Source organism: Balaenoptera physalus (assembly GCF_965194825.1).
Source record: "Balaenoptera physalus genome assembly, chromosome: 5".
NCBI lineage: Eukaryota > Metazoa > Chordata > Mammalia > Artiodactyla > Balaenopteridae > Balaenoptera > Balaenoptera physalus.
Genome location: NC_138884.1, coordinates 144,155,790 through 144,166,904, shown reverse-complemented (window position 1 = coordinate 144,166,904; position 11,115 = coordinate 144,155,790). Strand labels below are relative to the sequence as shown.

The following is an 11,115-nucleotide window of genomic DNA, read 5'->3' as shown; positions in this document are numbered from 1 at the left end:
CACTGTGGTAGAATTTTGCCTGAAAATCAGAGACTCATTTTGTTTGTTCTTATGGCACCTCACCTAGGCAGACTGGATGGGAAATAATGATATTTTGGTTTACATCTGGGGAAGAGATGTAAACACAATTCACAATCATCTGAAGCATCGGGAGCAAGGAATACTTGATTGCATAAAAGGAGACTGAGTAGGAAAATATGCAGGAATGAAAACTTCAGATTTATAATCAGGAAAATTGAAACTCCTAGATCTGCCCAGATCGCCTTCACTAGTGATAAACCCATTCCACAGCTGCTGTGAGTATTGGCAGATAACTCCCAGCTGCTGCCTACCCCACCTTACTACCCCCATCTCCAGGCTTTGGCCAATGGCTGACTGAAATGCTTTGACTGAGTTAACATATAATTTTATTCAAAAGTAATTTTCATTGTATCCTCATTGCTGTGTGAATACTTTAGCCATTTGTTGCTTAAGTATCATTAAGAAACAAGTGCAGCCACTAGATTTCACAAAAATCTTTGATTTTTTTCTTTAATAAATATAATTCAAACCATCTGAAAGATAAAAGATTAATTAGCAAAAGTACAATCTAAATAATAGACTTCCCAATTAAGAATTATGAGACCCCTAATAAGAAATGCGTTTAAATAGCAAAACTTCCCTCTGTCCTTCCTTTCCTAGAAGTATCTAGTCATACAACTACCTCATTTCCAATTTTAACAAATTTCTTGCTGTATCTATGTTATATATCTAATTTTCAGCAACTCTTACCCAATAGTTAGGTAAGCAATCTTATCTGACCTTCTGAACCCAGAGGTAGGGATCCTCTAACTAGAAGAAAATAAAGAACGCTTACCCCAGTTCCTACAGAGATTCAAAGACTTTTGAGAACAGTTTTATCATATCTGTAAACGAATTCTCTTCTTATTCCTATTATTGAGATTTATAACTAAGATTTTAAGTATAGAGAGCACTTTTTGTTCATTTTCAAGTTTAAGCACTATAAAAATTATTCAAGTTATGAATGAACCTCAAAGGAAACTGAGTGTACTTGAACAGTTATACTTCCGACTGCTGTAGCAGTTATCTATTATCCCAATAATGTTGCAAAAAAGCAACCACAAAACCTCTGTGACATGCAACAATATTGTAATAAATATTTTTGCTCATGGTTCTGTGTGTCAGCTGGACAGTCCCGCTGACCTAACCTGGGATCATGGGGTTCACTCCTGTCTGTAGTCAGCTGTTCATCAGCTACAGGTTGGCTTTTCTGATCTTGGCTAAGCCTCCTGTCATGTCTAGGCCTCGACTGGTACAACTATGCCTACTGGGCTCTGTTCCTTGTTCTAATAATTAAGGCAAAGAGTAAGAAGGAAATGGAAGTGCACAAGCTCTGCTCACATCAAATGTGTCCTTGTTCCATTAGCTAAAGCAATCCACGTGCTCAAGCTCAGAGTCAGTATGGGAGGGCATGACCAAATGCTATAAAATTGAAGGCCAGTAATGCAATTCATCTCCTGCAACGGGCTGCACCTCAGCTTGGACTCTTACTAATATATTTCTTTACCACTGCTTTCTATTTCAGGGTTAACTGGTGAGCTTAGAGGAAATAGGGAAAATTTTTCTGGGGTTTGAAGGAAGAGATGTCGCCAAATATCAAATCTGTAGTCTGAGAATATGACATAATCACAGGATCTTTATTTTCTTAGGAGGCAAAACACCCTAGGAAGAGTGAGGATTTTTTACTGAGGCTCAAAAAAAAAAAATCATGATGTAAATAAACTTATTTCAATTAAACCCAAAATGTATACATAATTTACTATATACCAAGTATAAGTACCAATTTGGTAGATGCTTGGTTTTAACATTCAAGGAATATGTCATAAATCAGTGTTCCTCAAAATTTAAAGTACATTTGAATTGCTTGAACGTTTTGTTAAAATTCATATTCTGATTCAATAAGCTTAGGATGAGGCACAAAATTCTTCATTTCTAAACAGCTCCTAGGTTGAACCCAATATTCCTGGTCCACAGAATACCACTTTGAATAGCAAGGTCATAGATTATACCTACAAGAAACAGAGCCCAATATGGGTAATGAAAGTGAGGCATGTAGACAGATGTTACTCTGTGTAAATGCAATGACAGAAATATATATAGGAAAGTGGAACTGAAGGGAGAGGTATTAACTATGTTTGCATTGGCGCAATCACTACATGGAGCTACCTAATACCATAGGGTACTGAGGGAAATACAAGTACTTCTATACCACTGGAGTGTGATAACAACAGGTTAGGGAAGTTATTGCAATTGGGTATCTGCCAAATCATGAATGTAGTTGATGGGAGCCACCTATCCATCTACAGACTTAAGGCAGGCCAGTCACTTGATTAGATATGCTTTAGATATGCTTTTTAGCACCCTCACCCTGTGACCATATGTAAGAAGGGAAAACATGAAGGCATTGAGAATACTTTAGAGATAATTTCAATAGTGGAGGTTCTCTATGATGGCAGCCTTAATTAGTGTCATGACACGTAGAGTGATGATAATGTACTCAAGACACATTTAAAAGATAAGATAGTGATAGATGAGTTAAGTAAAGAAAGGTAGGTGGAAAAGATACAGAAAGCCCCTCCAGTTAGCTATTACTGTAGATACAAGTGTAAACACATGTGAAGACTGTTATTTCTCAGAAGAAAAGGGAGTATTAGAAAAAAAGAATATGAACTATATCCTGGTCAAAAAGACATTATGCAAGGAAGTTGATGTTTCATCTCAGAGAAGAAAAGAAATTAGCACTTACTGGCAAAATCTAATTCCTCTTTCCTCAGATGTTTACCTATTATTGCACCTTTAGAGTTGCTGATTGACACCTACCTATCGTCAATATTAGATGCTCGTTGTCATCCCTGCATGGTTTTATTCTTGGAAACTTACCCTCCCACTTGGTAAATCTACCAATCATGCTGTCCATGCTGTCAACATTTTGCTGAACCAGAGCTGTACCTGGGTTACTGGTGCTATCAGAAAATACCACTATGTTTTCTAGGATCACAAATCATAAAGAGAATGTGAGCTACAGCTACATTTCTGAAGGAAACTTAGTCATAGGAAAGAGAAAATGAAAGGACCTGGCATCCTAATGGCATCCTTTGTGTCCTGGAATCCAGCCCAACTTAAAGCCACGTCTATCCTAGAGTGTAGCTATATAATCCGATAACTTCCTTTTATGGTGTTTAATCTATTTTGAGATAGATTTTTGTTTCTTGTAAACAAAAGGATCTCAGCTAACTTGATGCCTACAAAAAAATGAATAAAATTACCTGTCTTTCCAGTTTCAGTGGATTAAATTCTTGCTTGCTCCTAGGCACATGAAAACTATCACCCTATATAGTCATGTAGTTCATGCTAGGTAATTGCACATCAAATAGGTAGAATGTCAGAAAAAAAAAAACAAATAAAAGCATAAAACTTTATTTTTTTACTAAGGACTGATGTCTTTATTACATATCTTCTTTTTATAGTTATGGGAACGTTTTTAAATGGAGGGAAAAGAAGCACCACAGAATGAGTTTATTTTGTGACATGGAGGGGACTAACTTTAGTAGCATGATCAAGAAGCCAGACCTTTCACAGCAATCAATAGTTGTTTTTTTAAGGGATATTATAATGTCTTCAAAACTAAACAAATTAAGTAATAACACCAAGGGAACAACATCTAGGGATCAAAAAAGAATGAGCGTAGTCCATTAGCAGTTTCTGGCAGCCTGAGGAGGAATGATAGTAACCGGAGTTGTTATTAAGAGAGCATGAGCAGAAAGGAATGAAACATAAGGGAAAATCTAAGATTGTAATCATTTGCCTCAAGTTACTTTAACATGAATTCTATGAAGACCCTCAGAGGTCATTTATTTATTTAAACTAATATTTAAAGATATTTCCTTAAAATCTAAACCATGAACAATGAATTGCATTTTTTAGAATAGATTTCGTATTATCTGAAGGTCTATTGCAGAGCACTTGTATAATAATTGTTATTCACTGCTGATAAACATAAACTCTTGACAATATGCAGACCAAACTGTTTGTATTTAAATAGCATGTATATATTACTACCTCTAAAGAACAAAACGTCTTTAGTATCATAGTCTAAGATAGGTAAAAAAAAACTCCATAAGAGGGAAGTTTTTCCTCAATAAATGACAACTACTTTGAAGAGCAAGTTACTGGTGGTCTAATATAATAAATGTAGAGATAAGTACTTATTTTTGCCTGAAACTGTCACAAATGTATTAGGTAATTTGCTTTCAGAAATGTTTATAAATATTTACTACCTAATCTTAAAAATAGTTATTTTTTCCAGATAAGAATTATTTAAAAATAGAAACGAAAAATATCTTGCCTGAGTCTATGTAATATTTTATACCTGAAGTTCATTTACCTAAATATTATGATGGAAATAAGTTCATTTTAAATAATCACTAAGTAGAGCTTTCTACATACTCTGTCACCATACGTTCAGGCAGAGATAATCACTTATTCATCTCATTAAAGGGAAATAATTCTTAGAAAATATTAATGTTCATTGCTCTATTACTCTCAATTTCTCCCATTAGAATCTTGTAAGCAGATTTTAGTGATGCCTGGAAAGTCATTTTACTGCTATTCTGTGATTCTCAGTATAGCCATTTATTCATGCACCCACCACTTTATTCCATAAATTACTGAGCCCTAATTGTGGGCACGGCATTGTGCCAGGCATTCTAGAGCAGAGAAAGTTGAATAATTTACAGTTTCAACTTTCAGTGAGCTTACAAGCAATGAAGGCAGAAAACCTCCATGCAAAATATGGTAACATAAGGAAATAAGATTGTGAGGATAAATGGATCACTGCAATCATGTGAAATCAAGTAAGATTTGAAGAAGATGGCATTTGAACTTTAGCTTGATATATAAATTATATTTGAACAGATAGGGAAGGAGGAAGGACAAATCAGATGAATGGGTTACTAAACCAGGTAAAAGCAAACAGGTAAAGCTGAAAAGTATAGAGCAGGTTTGGGAGAAAGAGACAAACAAGTAGCTGCATAAAGGGGAAAAAGGGAGACAAAGTAAAATGGTATATATAGTGACCAGGTAATAGTAGGTATTGAATGCCAGCCTATGAATATGCACTTTACATTGTAGAAAATGAAGAGCTATGAAAAATGTTTGAAAAAGTCACATCAAGGTCAAGCTATAGTCTTTGAGACTATGGTGCAGGATGGATTATGTGGCATTGATCTTGGAGTCAGGGAGAATAGGCTCTCTAAAAAGTCTTAGCAAGAGAAATGGGAGTTGAATTAGAGTAGTTGCACTGGAAATGTAAACGAGAAAACAGATGAGAGAAATATTGTGGAAATAAAATCAATATGTCTTGGAGACTGGATGAAAATTGGAGAGGCAAAAGCAGGAGAGAAACAAAAGTCAATGATAGGCTTGTTATTACAGTCCTAGGTGGCTAGGAATGGTAAAATAATTAGTAAAAATATGGATTTAAGTAGAGACATACCAGGATGTGGCAAGAGGTAAGTGAAGACTGAAGTGTTAAGTTTTTTGGCAGGAGATTTGATTTGAGAGGTATAAGCAGTCTAATGCAGCAGATCCCAATCCTGGCTGATTATCACAGTTATCAAAGGAGGGTTTTGACCCAAACAAAACAAAATTATAACAAGAAGTTGTCAGGTTCTATCCTCAGGAGTTCTCTTTCAGTAGGCCTAGGTTGCATCATGGGGTTCAGTATTCTTAAAAAACGATTCCAAAAATCAATCAGATTTGGAAATTATAGTTCTATATAACACTGTGCATGGAATGATTAAATAATAATGGTACTTAGACTATTCCTTTCTCTTTGTGGGAGGAGGTAATGCAGAAAATATGACAAAGTCATTTATAGCTTAGAATCCATCAGAAAGTAACTCTTACCTCCAAAAGGGATCTAAAAGTCTTTTTTTCCCTATTACAACAGAACACTCAAGAGTCGTATTTGACAGTAAACATAAACAAATGCCATTATGTTGGAGAGGCATAGCTGAAGAGTGCTATGCAGGTGTTTCGTTGATAATTGTCATAGGAAAACAACATTTTGCAGGGCATTATGGAGGGAATCAGACTTCTTCCAAAATCAACTAATAATAATTTTGTACTTCAAAACTACAAAGAAAGACACATAATGGGACCATAAATAAAGCTTTAGAAAACACAGCAAGAGAAAAAGAATTGAGGAAGTAAGAAGATTAAACAAAGGATAAGTACTCATATACTGCAAATTAAATTGAAAAGAGTTACCCAAATGGTCAAAACTATAGATAATTCAAAAGGTAGGACTGAGCAGGTTTTACTGGAGTTCCATGTTTTTAATGGGTTTTGAATTACCAATTAGGTGTAGAAATTCAATTATCTACAAGAGATCAATTAATGTGTAGTGGCTAAGTATTAGGTACTCAATAAAATACTTGTTGAATGTATACAGATCAAAACCAATACCATCATGCAATTTTGCTTGAGAAAGATTTCTGAGACAAGTATATATAAAGCACTAAACATAAAGGAAATGATTAATGAATTGAACCATATAAAATTCAAGGACTTCTTTTCATCAAAAGGCATTATTAAGGGAGTAAAAATGAAGAAAATTAAGAGAGTGGAAAAAGATTTCTCTGGCCCAAATCCAAATAAAAATTTAAAGTTTTTAATAAATTAAAAGTTCTCAGGAGCAGCAGATTACCCTGTGCCTGGCAAAACGGAGCTTGAGGCCATAAGAAGATACACCAGCCCAGTGAACCCGGCTGTCTTTCCACGTCTGACCCTGGGGCTGTTGGCCACTGGCATGTTCTTCACTGCCTGGTTCTTCGTTTATGAGGTCACCTCCACCAAACACACTCGGGATATCTACAAGGAGCTCCTCATCTCCTTGGTGGCCTCACTCTTCATGGGCTTTGGAGTCCTCTTCCTGCTGCTCTGGGTCGGCATCTACAATATGAACTCCCAAGGGTTCCAACCAGGCGGCTTAACTGAATCCCTGCTTTTGTAAATTCATTTTTTTTTTTTGCTATGCTGGAAGTGTCCCACCTGCTGCTCACAATAAAGGCAGATGTGTGACCAAAAAAAAAAAATTCTCATATCCAAAATGCATATAGGTAACTCCTACAAGTCAATAAAAACATAGAAAAATGGACAAATAAACTGAACATTTATTTTAAGAAAAGAGAATATCCAACTGGTCAATACATTTATAGAAATATATTTAATCTCATCTGGTAAATGAACATTAAAATCACAAATAGATACCCCCATGTTCCAATAAGAATAGCTAAAATGAATAAACTGATTATACCAAGTGTTGATGAGGACGTGAAGCACATGAAACACTTATGCAATGCTGAAGGAAATGTATATTTGTACAATCATTTGGGGGATCTGATTGGCATTTTCAGCAAAAGTTAGAATATGTGTACCTTAGGACCTGGCAAATTCTACTCCTAAGTGTATATCCAACAGAATTTTGTGTGTATGTGATGTATGTAAATAATGAATGCTCATAGCAGTGTTATTTAGAATATCCCCTGTTGAAAATGAGACAACAGGTCCAAAATGGAGTCACTTATGCAAAGCCCCATGTCAGCAAACCAAGACTTAATACCTAAGCTATTGCAGTTTCAGCCTCTCCTAGGAACATAATCTTAACCTGTTAGTCTGGAATTTCCTGGTCAGCATTAGGGAGGTAAGCTGCCTGATGGACCCCTGCTTTTCTGCAATGAAAGGTGACCTTGCCTGCAATACTCTTTTCTTTGTTAATGACTTTTTTGTTCTAGTCCTTTTCTTCTATCTAAAAACCTCTCCTTTTCTCCAGCTCTTTGGTGTGTTTTTCTATTTTCTACTTAGGATGCCTCCATTCATGAATTCATGAATAACTGAAAGAAAAGCCAATTAGATCTTCAAATTTACTCAGTTGAATTTTGATTTTTAACACTTGAAACTGGAAACAACTTAAGTGTAATGCAAGATTAGAAAGAGTAAATAAAGCATGACACATTCATACAAAGAAACACTGTACAGCAACAAAAATAAGGCACTATGTTACATGTATTAAAATGGATGAATCTGACAAATATAAAATTGAGAGAAAAAGAAAAACACATAGGAATGATTCTATGTAAATGAAATGCAAAAACCCCCAAAACTAGACTTTGGTTTAGAACTCAGAGCAGAAATGATCTCTAAAGAGGAAGTAAGGCTAGTAATTAGGAGAGAACAAGAGAGGCTTCTGGATTGCTAATAATATTTATTTCTTGACCGTGAAATTGATAACACAATTGTTTAATCAATGAACTTTGATGATTTGTTTGTGTTAATGTGTCTATGCTTAACTTAAAAATATTTATATTTAAATATTGTGTTTCCTAGAGAGTGACTCGTTTCTGTGGTTTCATGTATTAGTTAATTGGTGCTTAAAATATTTCACATTTCCCTTGGGTGTACACTACTCTTAATCTAAGCCATTCATCTTTATCAAAGTTGGTTAGTAAAACACTAAAATGACCATTAAAAGAATGTAAAGGAAGCTGCAGGTGGGATTAACATATTTGTAACGCATATAACTAACAAAATGATCAATACAGAATATACCAGGAACTCCAAACGGTCAATAAGAAAAAAACAGACAACCCCATATGGGGATTGCCAAATGCCCAATAAATATAATAAAAGGTTTTCAACCTGGATGAAAGTCAAGGCAATGCAATTTAAAACCACAGTGTAATACCACTAGACAACCACCAGAATGGATAAATTTTAAAAAGACTGACAATGCCAGTGATAAGATGTGCGGTAACAGAAACTCTAATACCCTGCAGGTGGGAATGAAAACTGTTACACCACTTTGGAAAATTATTTTGCATTGTCTAGTAGGGTTGAAGATAGGCCTGGCCATTTCATTCCGAGGCTTCTGGCCCACAGAAATGCACATACATGTGCACTAAGGGATATTTATAAGAATGTATCATTGGTCCTTGGCATCACCCATGGCTTACTATACAAAAGTTAAATGAAAGTAAATTAATTACAGATACTTGCAACCACGTGGATGCATCTAAAAAAGAAGATGTTGAGAAGTTGAGAGGTCCAGGTCAAGATGGTGGAATAGGAAGATGCTGTCCACACCTCCTCCCATCAAAACTATCGCTAATATAGAACAACTATCTATGAGAACACCCTGAAGAATAGCAGAATAGATTTCCTACAACTAAGGATATAAAGAAAAGGCCATGTTGAGATGGTAAGAGGATCAGAGACATGGTCTGGTTAGAACCCACACCCTCAACCAGCAACCCACAAATGGGATATCACAATTGTGGAGTTCCTCCCCTGAAGAGTGAGGGGTCTGAGGCCCACAACAGGCTCCACAGCCTGGGGGACATGTACCAAGGAAGATGAGCCCCCAAAATGCCTGACTTTGAAAACCAGTGGGGTTTACATTGGGAGAGCCATAGGGCTATGGGAAAACAAGACTTTGCTCTTGAAGAGCCTGAACATGAACTCACTCACTTCAAGTCCCAGAGCAGAGGCAGCAGCTTTAAAAGTGCTTGGGCCGTATGAGGAGATTCATTGACTAATTTTAGAGTGTGTGCCAGAGGGGCAGGAATTTGGTGGAACTTCCTCCAAGGATGGAAGCACTGGAAAGTGCCATCATTTTTTATTCTTCTTCTACCTAGCTGGCCCCATTGTGATGGGCACTATTTCTGTCACTATCTATTAAACTAGATAATACCATGTACCCCCTCACAGCATTCCCCTGAGGACTAGCCCTGCCCAACCCAGTGGTCCTAGCCAGTCACTCCAAAGTGGCTGCCTTTCCACCCCACGACACCCTGGCTGGCAGTGGCACCCCTCAAAGTGGCTTCTACCTTACCCCACCTGGTGGGTGGCCCTGGCCAGCACTGGTACTCATCCAAATCAGTTCCTGTTCCAGGGGACCAGCCACACACATTGTACAACCACAGCAGTTGCAGCTGGGCCTCAAAGACAGGCAGGGCAAAGCCAGTCCCTCCACCAGCATGCCGACAGCAAACACAGCCCAACCACAAAAGGAGGGTGCATGCAACCCCCACAGAGGACACCCCTGGAGCACATGGCTCTGGTGACCAGGGGGGATTGTGCCACTGGGCCCCATAGGACATCTTCTACATAAGGCCACTCTTTCAAAACCAGGAGAAGTAACTCATATGCCTGAAACAAACACAGAGAGTTAGACAAAATGAAGAGACAAAGGAATACTTTCTAAATGACAGAGCAAGACAAGTGCCGTAAAATAACTAGATGAAATGGAGATAAGCAATTTACCAGGTAAAGAGTTCAAAGTAATAGTCCCAAAGATGTTCACCAAACTCGGAAGAAGAATGGATGAACTCAGCAAGCCCTTCAACAGTGATAGAAAATATAAAAAGAACAATCAGAACTGAAGAATACAATAACTGAAATGAAAAGTACACCAGAGGGAATCAACAACAGATTAGAGGATGCAGAAGAACAGATCAGTGATCTGGAAAACAGGGTAGTGGAAATCATGAGTCAGAACAGCAAAAAGAAAAAATAAATTTTTTTAAATGAAGATAATTTGTGATACCTCTGGGACAACATCAAATGGACTAACGTTCATATTATAAGGGTACCAGAAAGAGAAGAGAGAGAGAGAGAGAGAAAGAGACAGAAAACCTGTCTTTGAAGAAATAATGGCTAAAAATTTTCCTAACCTGGCAAAGGAAAGAGATACCTATGTCCAGGAAGCACAGAGATCCCAAACAAGATGAACCCAAAGAGAAACACACCAAGACACATTCTAATGGAAATGTCAAAAGTTAAAGAGAGCATCTTAAAGCAGCAAGAGAAAAACACCTAGTTACATGCAAAGGAACCCCCATAAGACTACCAGCTGATTTTTCAGCAGAAACTTTACATACCAGAAGAGACTGGCACACTATAGGCACAATAATAGTCACAGTAGTGGAAAGGAAAAAATCAAAACCAAGAATGTTCTACCCAGCAAGTTTATTTTTCAGAATTGAAGGATAGATA

The 11,115-nt window shown here is 36.9% G+C and overlaps 1 pseudogene across 1 annotated transcript; it reads left to right on the top strand.

Moving 5' to 3' along the window:
- Positions 1-5,558: 5,558 nt before the first annotated feature.
- Positions 5,559-11,109, top strand: LOC309660886 (dolichyl-diphosphooligosaccharide--protein glycosyltransferase subunit TMEM258 pseudogene; annotated as a pseudogene). The gene is made up of 2 exons: positions 5,559-5,570; positions 6,749-11,109. The product of its transcript is annotated as a dolichyl-diphosphooligosaccharide--protein glycosyltransferase subunit TMEM258 pseudogene (transcript).
- Positions 11,110-11,115: the final 6 nt, after the last annotated feature.